The 10,240-nt window shown below is 39.1% G+C and overlaps 1 pseudogene; it reads right to left on the bottom strand.

Annotated features, from left to right (window-relative positions):
• Positions 1–1,955: 1,955 nt before the first annotated feature.
• On the bottom strand, positions 1,956–5,028 carry LOC785767 (zinc finger protein 639-like; annotated as a pseudogene).
• Between the last annotated feature and the right edge of the window lie 5,212 nt (positions 5,029–10,240).

Genomic DNA, 10,240 nt, shown 5'->3' with positions numbered 1-10,240 from the left:
AGCTTTTATTACTATGCCTACTTGTGGTCAAACTACCAAGAAGGAAAGTGAAAGAACTTAGTCAAGTTTTCAATAACAACAAAAATAATAATGAATCAAACAATTAACATTAAATATAAAGTTATTAATGACATCAATTTTCTGAAGTTTGTTTTTTTTTAAATATACACAAAATGTCTTTTTATTTTCAGTTTATACTATAATAAATGCCTCATAGATAAGTAAGACAAAATTATTTTCCTGAGTAAATATTCAACCCAATTACTGAGCTGAATTTAGAGATTGTAAATCTTCTCAACAAAAGGAAAGGTCATGAATTAAGAAATAAACTTTTGTAATCTGGTACCTTTATTACAATTAATAAGCAGGTAATAAGTAAATATTGAAAGAATAAATTAAAAATTATGAAGACTCTTGATGAAAGTGAAAGAGGAGAGTGAAAAAGTTGGCTTGAAATTCAACATTCAGAAAACTAATATCATAGCATCTGGTCCCATCACTTCATGGCAAATAGATGGGGGAACAGTGGAAACAGTGACAGACTTTATTTTTGGGGATTCCAAAATCACTGCAGATGGTGACTGCAGCTATGAAATTAAAAGACGCTTGCTCCTTGGAAGAAAAGTTATGGCCAACCTAGACAGCATATTAAAAAGCAAAGACATTACTTTGCCAACAAAGGTCCCTCTAGTCAAAGCTATGGTTTTTCCAGTAGCCATGTATGGATGTTGAGAGTTGGACTATAAAGAAAGCTGACAGCTGAATAATTGATGCTTTTGAACTGTGGTGTTGGAGGAGACATTTGAGAGTCCCTTGGACAGCAAGGAGATCCAACCAGTCCATCCTAAAGGAGATCAGTCCTGAATATTCATTGGAAGGACTGATGCTGAAGCTGAAACTCCAATACTTTGGCCATCTGATGCAAAGAAGTTACTCATCTGAAAAGACCCTGATGCTGGGAATGAAGGCAGGAGAAGGGGATGACAGAGGTTAAGAATGGTTGAATACCATCACCGACTCAATGGACATGAGTTTGAGTAAATTCCAGGAGTGGAGATTGACAGGGAGGCCTGGTGTGCTGCAGTCCATGGGGTTGCAAAGAGTTGAACATGACTGAGTGACTGAACTGAACTGAACTGGTGGGTTGGATGGTAAAGAATTTGCCTTCAATGCAAGAGACTTTGGTTCAGTCCCTGGGTTGGGAAGATCCTCTGGAGAAGGGAATGGCTACCCACTCCAGTATTCTGGCCTGAAGAATTCCATAGACAGAGGAGACTGGCAGGCTACAGTCCACGGTGTTGTAAAAGACTGGACTGAGCAACTACATTTTCACTTTTTCTTTTAACTTTCTTTTTCTGACCCTCTATGTTTATGGCATTTGTCTTTCAATGAAAGAAAGCATTTTGTTAATTATAAAGAAATGTATCATTTCACTTAAATGTAATAAGTATAGGTAGTCTTCAGTATAATATAAAAGTAAAACCATCATAAAACAAATAAAATGAATACTGAAAACAAAGTCTTCTTGGAGATGCTGTTGTTGTTAAGTGGCTAAGGTATGTCTGGCTCTTTGTGACCCCATGGACTGCAGCAAGCCAGGCTTCCCTGTCCTTCATTATCTCCCTGAGTTTTCTCAAACTCATGTCCATTGAGTTGGTGATGCCATCCAACCATCTCATCCTCTGTTGTTGCCTTCTTCTCCAGCCTTCAATCTTCCCAGCATCAGAGTCTTTCCAATGAGTTAACTCTTCACATCAGATGGCCAAAGAATTGGAGCCTCAACTTCAGCATCAGTCCTTACAATGAATATTTAAGGGTGCTTTCCTCTAGGATTGACTGGTGTGTTCTCCTTGCTGTCCAAGGGACTCTCAAGAGTCTTCTCCAATACCACAATTTGAAAGCATCAATTCTTTGGCACTAAGCCTTCTTTATGGTCCAACTGTCACATCCGTATATCCTGGAAAAAACATAGCTTTGACTATATGGACTTTTGTCAGCAAAGTGATGTCTCTGCCTTTTTTTTTTTTTTAACATTGCCAAAGTAGTTTTTTCACATCAACATTATGGAATTTAAAGAGAACAATCAAGGTGTCTTGTGGATTGGAAATTGACTTATTAATTCCCTTTCATTTCCAAACTTCATCAAGCATTCACCACAGTTATGAGGTAAATCAGCTGAATGTTTGTGATCTAGATGAATTTTAAAATCTTCAGTCTCTCCTGCTGAATATTCAGAGTATTGACATAAGCAAATCCCTTCAGATAAATGTGATTTAAGTGTTTGCAATATTCTAGCATACTTGAGAAGCCCTTCCCACAGTCATCACAAACATGTGGAAAGAATGTACTATGTCCAACAGCGACATATCTGTTAACATTTGTATGAAGTCTACTCTGAAACCCACATACTTGACGAACAAAGAAGTCTTTACATTGGTCAGGTGTGATTTTGTTTAAGAGGCTCTATTGTCCATGTTCTCCATTGTTATACTTATTACTTTATTAATTAACTGCATGCTCATTTAACACATGGCTATACAAGCCTTCTGGATCATTCGCTTCATGTTCACAGAATAGACACAAGTACTGTTCATCACAGCTGTGCTCCTGGAAATGTAGGTAGAGTTCCCTGCTCTAGGAGAACTGTACGTCACACTTCTCACACCCATAAAGGTGATCACTAAAATGGATGTCTGCAGTGTGCTGGCTCGGGGTCTCAAAAATTACTTTTTTTTAAATTAATTAATTTATTTATTTTAACCACTCAATATTGTGGTGGGTTTTGCCATATACTGACATGAATCAGCCATGGGTGTACATATGTCTCCCATCATGAACCCCCGACCCACCTCCCACCCCATTCCATCCCTCAGGGTCATCCCAGTGCACCAGCCCTGAGCGCCCTGTCTCGTGCATCAAACCTGGACTGGCGATCTACTTCACATATGGTAATATACATGTTTCAATGCTATTCTCTCAAATCATGCCACCTTCGCCTTCTCCCACAGAGTCCAAAAGTCTGTTCTTTACATCTGTGTCTCTTTTGCTGACTCACATAAAGGGTCATCATTACTATCTTTCTAAATTCCATATATATGCATTAATATACTGTATTGGTATTTTTCTTTCTGATTTACTTCACTCTGTATAATAGGCTCCAGTTTCATCCACCTCATTAGAACTGATTCAAATGCACTCTTTTTGATACCTGACTAATATTCCATTGTGTACATGTACCACAGCTTTCTGTAATACAGTATTTACAAATGTCGGGATCCTCTTCATGCAGTTTGGATGTTTGATCAGAAGCTGGTAGCGAAACTTTCTCTGCAGACTCAGCACACCTTTGAATAAGTATGCTTCAAGATCATATGCTGCTTTAAATCAGAAAAATATCTTCTGTTGGATTCACAAAGTTCACATTTATAGGGGTCACTGCTATTAGCTCTCAATAAGGTCGTTTCTGCTGGGCAGTCACATTCAGAGCTTGGCTCTTGCCAATAATTTTGCAAGGTTTAGCTGGTGACTCTTCATCAGTTTCGTCTCGGAGAGTCTCAGAGGATTTGTTTCCTGTCTCCATATCATAATCTTCAGAAATTTCATGCACGTCTGCGGCAACTGGAACATCTTCAGTAGTGGAACTTCAGTGGGGCTGTCTTCTTGAGTTTGCTGGTGGGCTGATTCAGGAGAGTCAAACTCTTCATCACAGATTTCAATATCAGCAGATTTTTCTGTAGGAAAGGCAGTGTGGTCTAGAATTCTAAGTATAGGACCGGGAACCAGGTTGTATTGATTTCTGTTTCTGACCTTGATTCCATCTGTAAATTTTGGCAAGTCATTTGATGTCTCTGTATCTGAATCATCATCTTTATTGTCAAAATATTTTGTCTGGTTGTCTCATAGAACACTGTAACAATGATCAAAAAAAAAAAATTCCACTGAACCTATCTGCAATTCTGCTTATTCCAGAGGAATCTGAATAAGTAGAAAGATGTGAAGTCTTCCTTTTTCTTTTTGTAGGATATTCATTCATATCTTTTAAATTTGCTGTAATGTTTAATACTTGAGTGAGGAAAAAATAAATTACAGAGAAGTTTTCACAGATGGTAAAATATGCACTCCCCATCTGTGCCACAAGCCATAGGGGCCCCCAAGACGGCGGGAGGTGAGGAGTTGAGGAGGTGAGAATCGGGGCCTAGGAGGGACCATAGGCCTCCAGCCCCGGGGGTGGTCTGGTGGCCCATGACCCCTACAGGCACCTCTGTACCAACACGAATTCCTTCAGGGCATGTCTCTGCTTTTCAATATGCTATCTACATTAGTTGTCATAGTCTTTCTTTCAAGGAGCAAGCATCTTTTAATATCATGGCTGCAGTCACCATCACAGTGATTTCAGAGCCCAAGAAAATAAAGTCTGACACTGTTTCCATTTTTCCCCATCTATTTGCCATGAAGTGATGAGACCCAAAGCCATGATCTTAATTTTTGGAGTGTTAAGCCAGCTTTTTCACCCTCCTCTTTCACTTTCCTCAAGAGACTGTTTAGTTTCTCTTGCTTTCTGCCACTAGAGTGGTATCATCGGCATATCTGAGGTTGTTGAAATTTCTTCTGGCAATCTTGATTTCAGCTTGTGATTCTTCCAGCCCGGCATTTCACATGATGTATCCTGCATATAAGTTATATAAGCAGGGTGACAATATACAGCCTTGACATACTCTTTTCTCAATTTGGAACCAGTCCATTTTTCCATGTCCAGGTCTAACTGTTGACTCTTGTCCTGCACGTAGGTTTCTCAGGAGACAGGAAAGGTGGTCTGGTATTCCCATCCATTTAAGGAATTTCCACAGTTTGTTGTGCTCCACCCAGTCAAAGGCTTACCAGAAGTAGATGCTTTTTCTGGAATTCCCTTGCTTTTTCTATGATCCTGGATTCTTTATCTCTATTGGAGACAAAACTCATTATCAGATTGAAAGTTTGTTTCATATCAACAAAAGATTTCCTAATAACTGATACAAACATATTCAAGGATTTTAGAATGAAGGAAATAAGGAATTTCACATTCCTAACTTTAATAATCTCCTTGAGGCTACTTTAGCTTTCAAAATAAGGGAATGTATAGACTAAGAAGAGGAAGGATAATTAAAATATATAATAAAAGGTAATATAGTAAAGATAATTTTTAAACTTCAAATAAAGGTTACCAAAATGTTACATTAAATTTTATTTCAAATAATTATGACATCCTTCTAGGTTAGATTATAACAATGACCCAACAGTACAATTGCAATGTATCCACATTTACGTGGTTCTTTTAAAAAAAAAATCACAATTCCAAAATCAATAGCAGTTTTAAGACCAGAAGGGAAATATACAGTGGGAAATTTCAGTCTGTTAGGATTAAGGAAGACGGACCAGTTCCATACGTATACATGAACTCATGCTTAATGACCCCAATAACGACACTAGTCTTTAATACTTCATCTCTAGAGTGTTTTCCCAACCTTCTCTAGTTAATCAGTCAGTCAGTTCAGTCGCTCAGTTATGTTTGACTCCTTGCAACCCCATGGACTGCAGCATGCCAGGCCTCCCTGTCCATCATCAACTCCCGGAGTTTACTCAAACTCATGTCCATCTAGTTAGTGATGCCATCCAACCATCTCATCTTCTGTCATCCCGTTCTCCTCCCACCTTCAATCTTTCCCAGCATCAGGGTCTTTTCAAATGAGTCAGTTATTCACATCATTCCAAAGTATTGGAATTTCAGCTTTAGCATCAGTCCTTCCAATGAATATTCAGAACTGATTTCCTTTAGAATGGACTGGTTGGATCTCCTTGCAGTCCAAGGGACTCTCAAGAGTCTTCTCCAAAACCACAGTTCAAAAGCATCAATTCTTCAGCTCTTAGCTTTCTTTATAGTCCAACTCTCACATTCATACATGACTACTGGAAAAATGATATTCTTGACTAGATGGACTTTGTTGGCAAAGTAGTATCTCTGCTTTTTAATATGCTGTCTAGGTTGGTCAAAACTTCTCTTCCAAGGTCATAACTTTTCTTTTCTGGTTAATAAGGACAGACAAATCCTGCTGGGCCCTTCAAGGATTTCCAATAACATTTCTGTCATTTGGAGCCTCCCTAAAATCCCAAAAGCATTTGCTTCTTTAAGAATTTCAGTTCAGTTCAGTCGCTCAATCACGTCCGACTCTTTGCGACCCCATGAATTGCAGCACGCCAGGCCTCCCTGTCCATCACCATCTCCTGGAGTTCACTCAAACTGGCATCCATCGGGTCAGTGATGCCATCCAGCCATCTCATCCTCTGTTGTCCCCTTTTCCTCCTGTCCCCAATCCCTCCCAGCATCAGTCTTTTCCAATGAGTCAACTCTTCGCATCCTGCTGGGCCCTTCAAGGATTTCCAATAATATTTCTGTTATTTGGAGCCTCCCTAAAATCCAAAATGCAGTTGCTTCTTTAAAAATTGAGCAACGATTAATTAAACCATATAAAACTTTAAGGGGCATATCATCTGACCAACTTTCATTCCCATGAAATTCTCTGTATTTAAGGTTTGTTTCCTAAGACTACCCTTTGCTCCTTCTCATAAGTTTTAGTAACCAACTGGTTTTGCCTTGATAGTTTATAGTCTAAACTTATTTGACCTGTGTAAAAGGAAGGATACACAGATTATGGCTATAACTCACACACAGATTTCAATCTATAAAAAATTTAAAAATGTAACCAGATTTTTAAAAATTTCAGTACAAGATATTCAATGGCTATTGTATCTCCCAAATAATGATCTGGCTCAGTCAAGAAATGACATTCTTGAGGGAAAAAATAGTGTACTTAGTTTATGTGTACTCTTTTTTTCCTTTAGGGAGAGTACTCATGTTTTCCTAGGCTTTTTTATGTTTGCTTGTTTTGAATGTTATTCAGTCTCTCTCTAAGCTCTTGTTTTCTCAGTCAACAATCTGATTAGAGCCAGACAATGTCTGTCCCAGAAAGATAAGAAATCTGCCTAGCAGAAAATTAAGGAATCTTAGTTCCAAGTGAGGCTGTTTTACTCATTGACGTAGTGAATCAGAGGAAACAAATTGGAAGTGAGAGGACAAATGGAGATTTCTAAGTGTGTTTTCCCATCACTGTGGCTATTAATAGATCCCTTGCTTTTTCCAAAAAATTACTGGGTAATATTTGTGCTGTGATATATATCCATAATGACCAAAGGCATTGTAGAGGTAGAAAAACAGAAGCTTATAATAATCAGAAAAAATAATAAAAAAACATTTATCAAAGAAGTCATTGAAAGATATCTTTCTTCAATGTTCTAAACAAAGAAAAACATTTTGCAGATAAAAGAAAGTGAAGTTGCTCAGTCGTGTCTGACTCTTTGCGACCCCATGGACAGCAACCTACCAGGCTCCTCTGTCCATGGGATTTTCCAGGCAAGAGTACTGGAGCTGGTTGCCATTTCTTTCTCCAGGTGATCTTCCTGACCCAGCGAACAGAACCGGGTCTCCCGCATTTTAGGCAGACGTTTTACCGTCTGAGCCACCAGGGAAGCCAAAATAAGTATGCTAGAATAAGTATGCTAAATATCTTCTACTGCTTCTCCTAGCTAAAAATACTAGTGAGACCAGAAGTTACACTATTTTGGTGGAAAAATAGCATAATTGTTCTATAATCTCTTCCCTAATTTCTTTGGGAATGAAAGCCTATGGAGAGAACAGAGCTGGTACTACCTAGTCATTGGTAAACTTTTCTAAAGAAAGGGTAAGCCTTTTGTAAGCTCCCTTGTCTTCCCTGGTGGCTCAGATGGTAAAATGTCTGCCTGCAATGCGGGAGACCCGGTTCGATCGCTGGGTAGGGAAGATCCCCTGGAGAAGGAAATGGCAGCCCACTCCAGTATTCTTGCCTGGAAAATCCCATGGACGGCAGAGCCTAGTAGGCTACTATCCATGGGGTCTCAAAGAGTCGGACACGACTGAGCGACTTCACTTTCACTTAATCTGCAAAATATTTGGCTTCCCTGGTGGCTCAGATGGTAAAATGTCTGCCTGCAATGCGGGAGACCTGGTTCGATCGCTGGGTAGGGAAGATCCCCTGGAAAAGGAAATAGCAACCAACTCCAGTACTCTTGCATGGAAAATCCCATGGACAGAGGAGCCTGGTAGGTTACGGTCCATGGGGGTCGCAAAGAGTTGGACACGACTGAGCGACTTCACTTTATTCTAGCTTCAGTAAAGAAAACTCTATAGCCCATGCTTTGACAGAGTTTTCTCCAAGTGAAATGGAGCAGGATGGTATAGAGAAGCCTCTCTGTGTTCCCTGTTTCTGGTTTGTAGGAAACAGACTTCAGCCTCCTTGACCTTCCCTGAGTTCAAGGGAAGGGATACAGAGACAAGGGAAGAGCAGTCAAGAAACAATAGAGCCGGTTTGGGCTGAGTCTTAGTTCTGCTTCAAGAGGTCCACATAACAATATCTTTGAGCTCTTCTGCAAAACTAACATCCCCAACAAACCCAAGATATTAGATACTTGATGAAGCATTCTTAAATCCAGAGAAAGTCACAGTTCAATAACCTTGAGGACCAGAGAAGATCAGTGAGAGACCACCTGAGGTCAGATTAAAGGAGTGCAGGCCCTGCACACACCCTAACCTTATCAGAAACCCCACCCTTGAATCGTTGCTTCAAGGGGCAGGAGCCCAGTGAGTCCGCCTTTGCCTGGCAAAGCAATAAAGCTACTCTTTTCTTCTTGTTCAGTCAGGCAGTCATGTCTGACTCTTGGCGACCCCATGACTGCACCACACCGAGCTTCCCTGTCCTTCACTATCTCCTAGAGCTTGCTCAAACTCATGTCCATTGAGTTGGTGATGCCATCCAACCATCTCATCCTCTGTCATCCCCTTCTCCTCCTGCCTTCAATCTTTCCCCGCATCACAGCCTTTTCAAATGAGTTAGTTCTTTGCATCAAGTGGCCAAAGTATTGGAGTTTCAGCTTCAGCATTAGTCCTTCCAAAGAATATTCAGGATGGATCTCCTTTAGGATGGACTAGTTGGATGTCCTTGCAGTCCAAGGGACTCCCAAGAGCCCTCTCCAACACTACAGTTCAAAAGCATCAATCCTTCGGTGCTTAGCCTTCTTTATGGTCCAACTCTCACATCCATACATGACTACTGAATGAACCATAGCTTTGACTATATGGATCTTTGTTGGCAAAGTAATTATTCTCTTCTTCACCCAAAACTCTGTCTCAGAGATCTGATTCTGCACCATTGCACAGATGCTGAGTTTTCAGCTTCACATGGACCACCTTACCATTTTCTATCTTTGGTCACAGAACTTTATAATATTTGCTTGCTTTGGGAAAATTTCATGTCATGGCACAACTAGTAAGGGTCTATAACATGACTCTAATATCAGTGCCTTACCTGACAGGAATTACGTTGTTTTTTGTTTTTTAGTGTGTGTGCATTTTTGCCTGTGTGGTTTTTTTTTTTTTAGATAGGCATTTAGTCATTCTAAGGAAGCTTTGGAAATATTTTAATCTGTTTCCTTATAAAGACTAGTGTTTCCTTCTGGAAGGCTGGATTTCAAAAACTCATTTCAAATTTTCCTTTTTGGTAGAGCTGTATTGTCTGCTGAAATAGATACCAAAGCAAATATTGTACAATATATAAACTGAAAAGGGTTTTCTGTTTGTTAGTTTTCCAACAGAATTAGGTTTTAAGTCCAGCTCTACCAAATATTATTTGCAGTATCTTAGTAAAGCTATTTCACACCTATCTATAAGCCTTTATTTTCTCATGTGTCAAATGAAATAATAAAGACTAGTTTGCAATGACTTTGAAGATTAAAAAATAAAAGACATGGTGCTTATCACATACCCTGGTCATAATGAGTACTCATAAGGAATCATAGTGGCTTTTATTGTTGTGGCACAACCTGATTCTTGTTTTCCAGTAGATAGCAATCTATTTATAAATATGACAGAAATAATTAAAAGTTAGTATTAATTTAATTAAAATAAATTTCTCAGAATATATATTTAGAGCAATTTAAATATAGTGATCCAAAGACGGTTCTAGTTGGAGTGATGGCCCAGACTGAACTTTGAAAGGAGAACAGTCCATTTATTTTGACAACCAGATGAGTTTGTAGATATAAAACATGAGCAAAGCCTTTAAAAATAAGATTGGGAAATACTAAAAGAATTTGAATCTTTTTAAAGATAAATGAA

The sequence above is a fragment of the Bos taurus genome, chromosome 10 (genome assembly GCF_002263795.3).
Source record: "Bos taurus isolate L1 Dominette 01449 registration number 42190680 breed Hereford chromosome 10, ARS-UCD2.0, whole genome shotgun sequence".
In the NCBI taxonomy this organism is placed as follows: domain Eukaryota; kingdom Metazoa; phylum Chordata; class Mammalia; order Artiodactyla; family Bovidae; genus Bos; species Bos taurus.
This window is presented reverse-complemented; position numbering and strand designations above follow the sequence as displayed.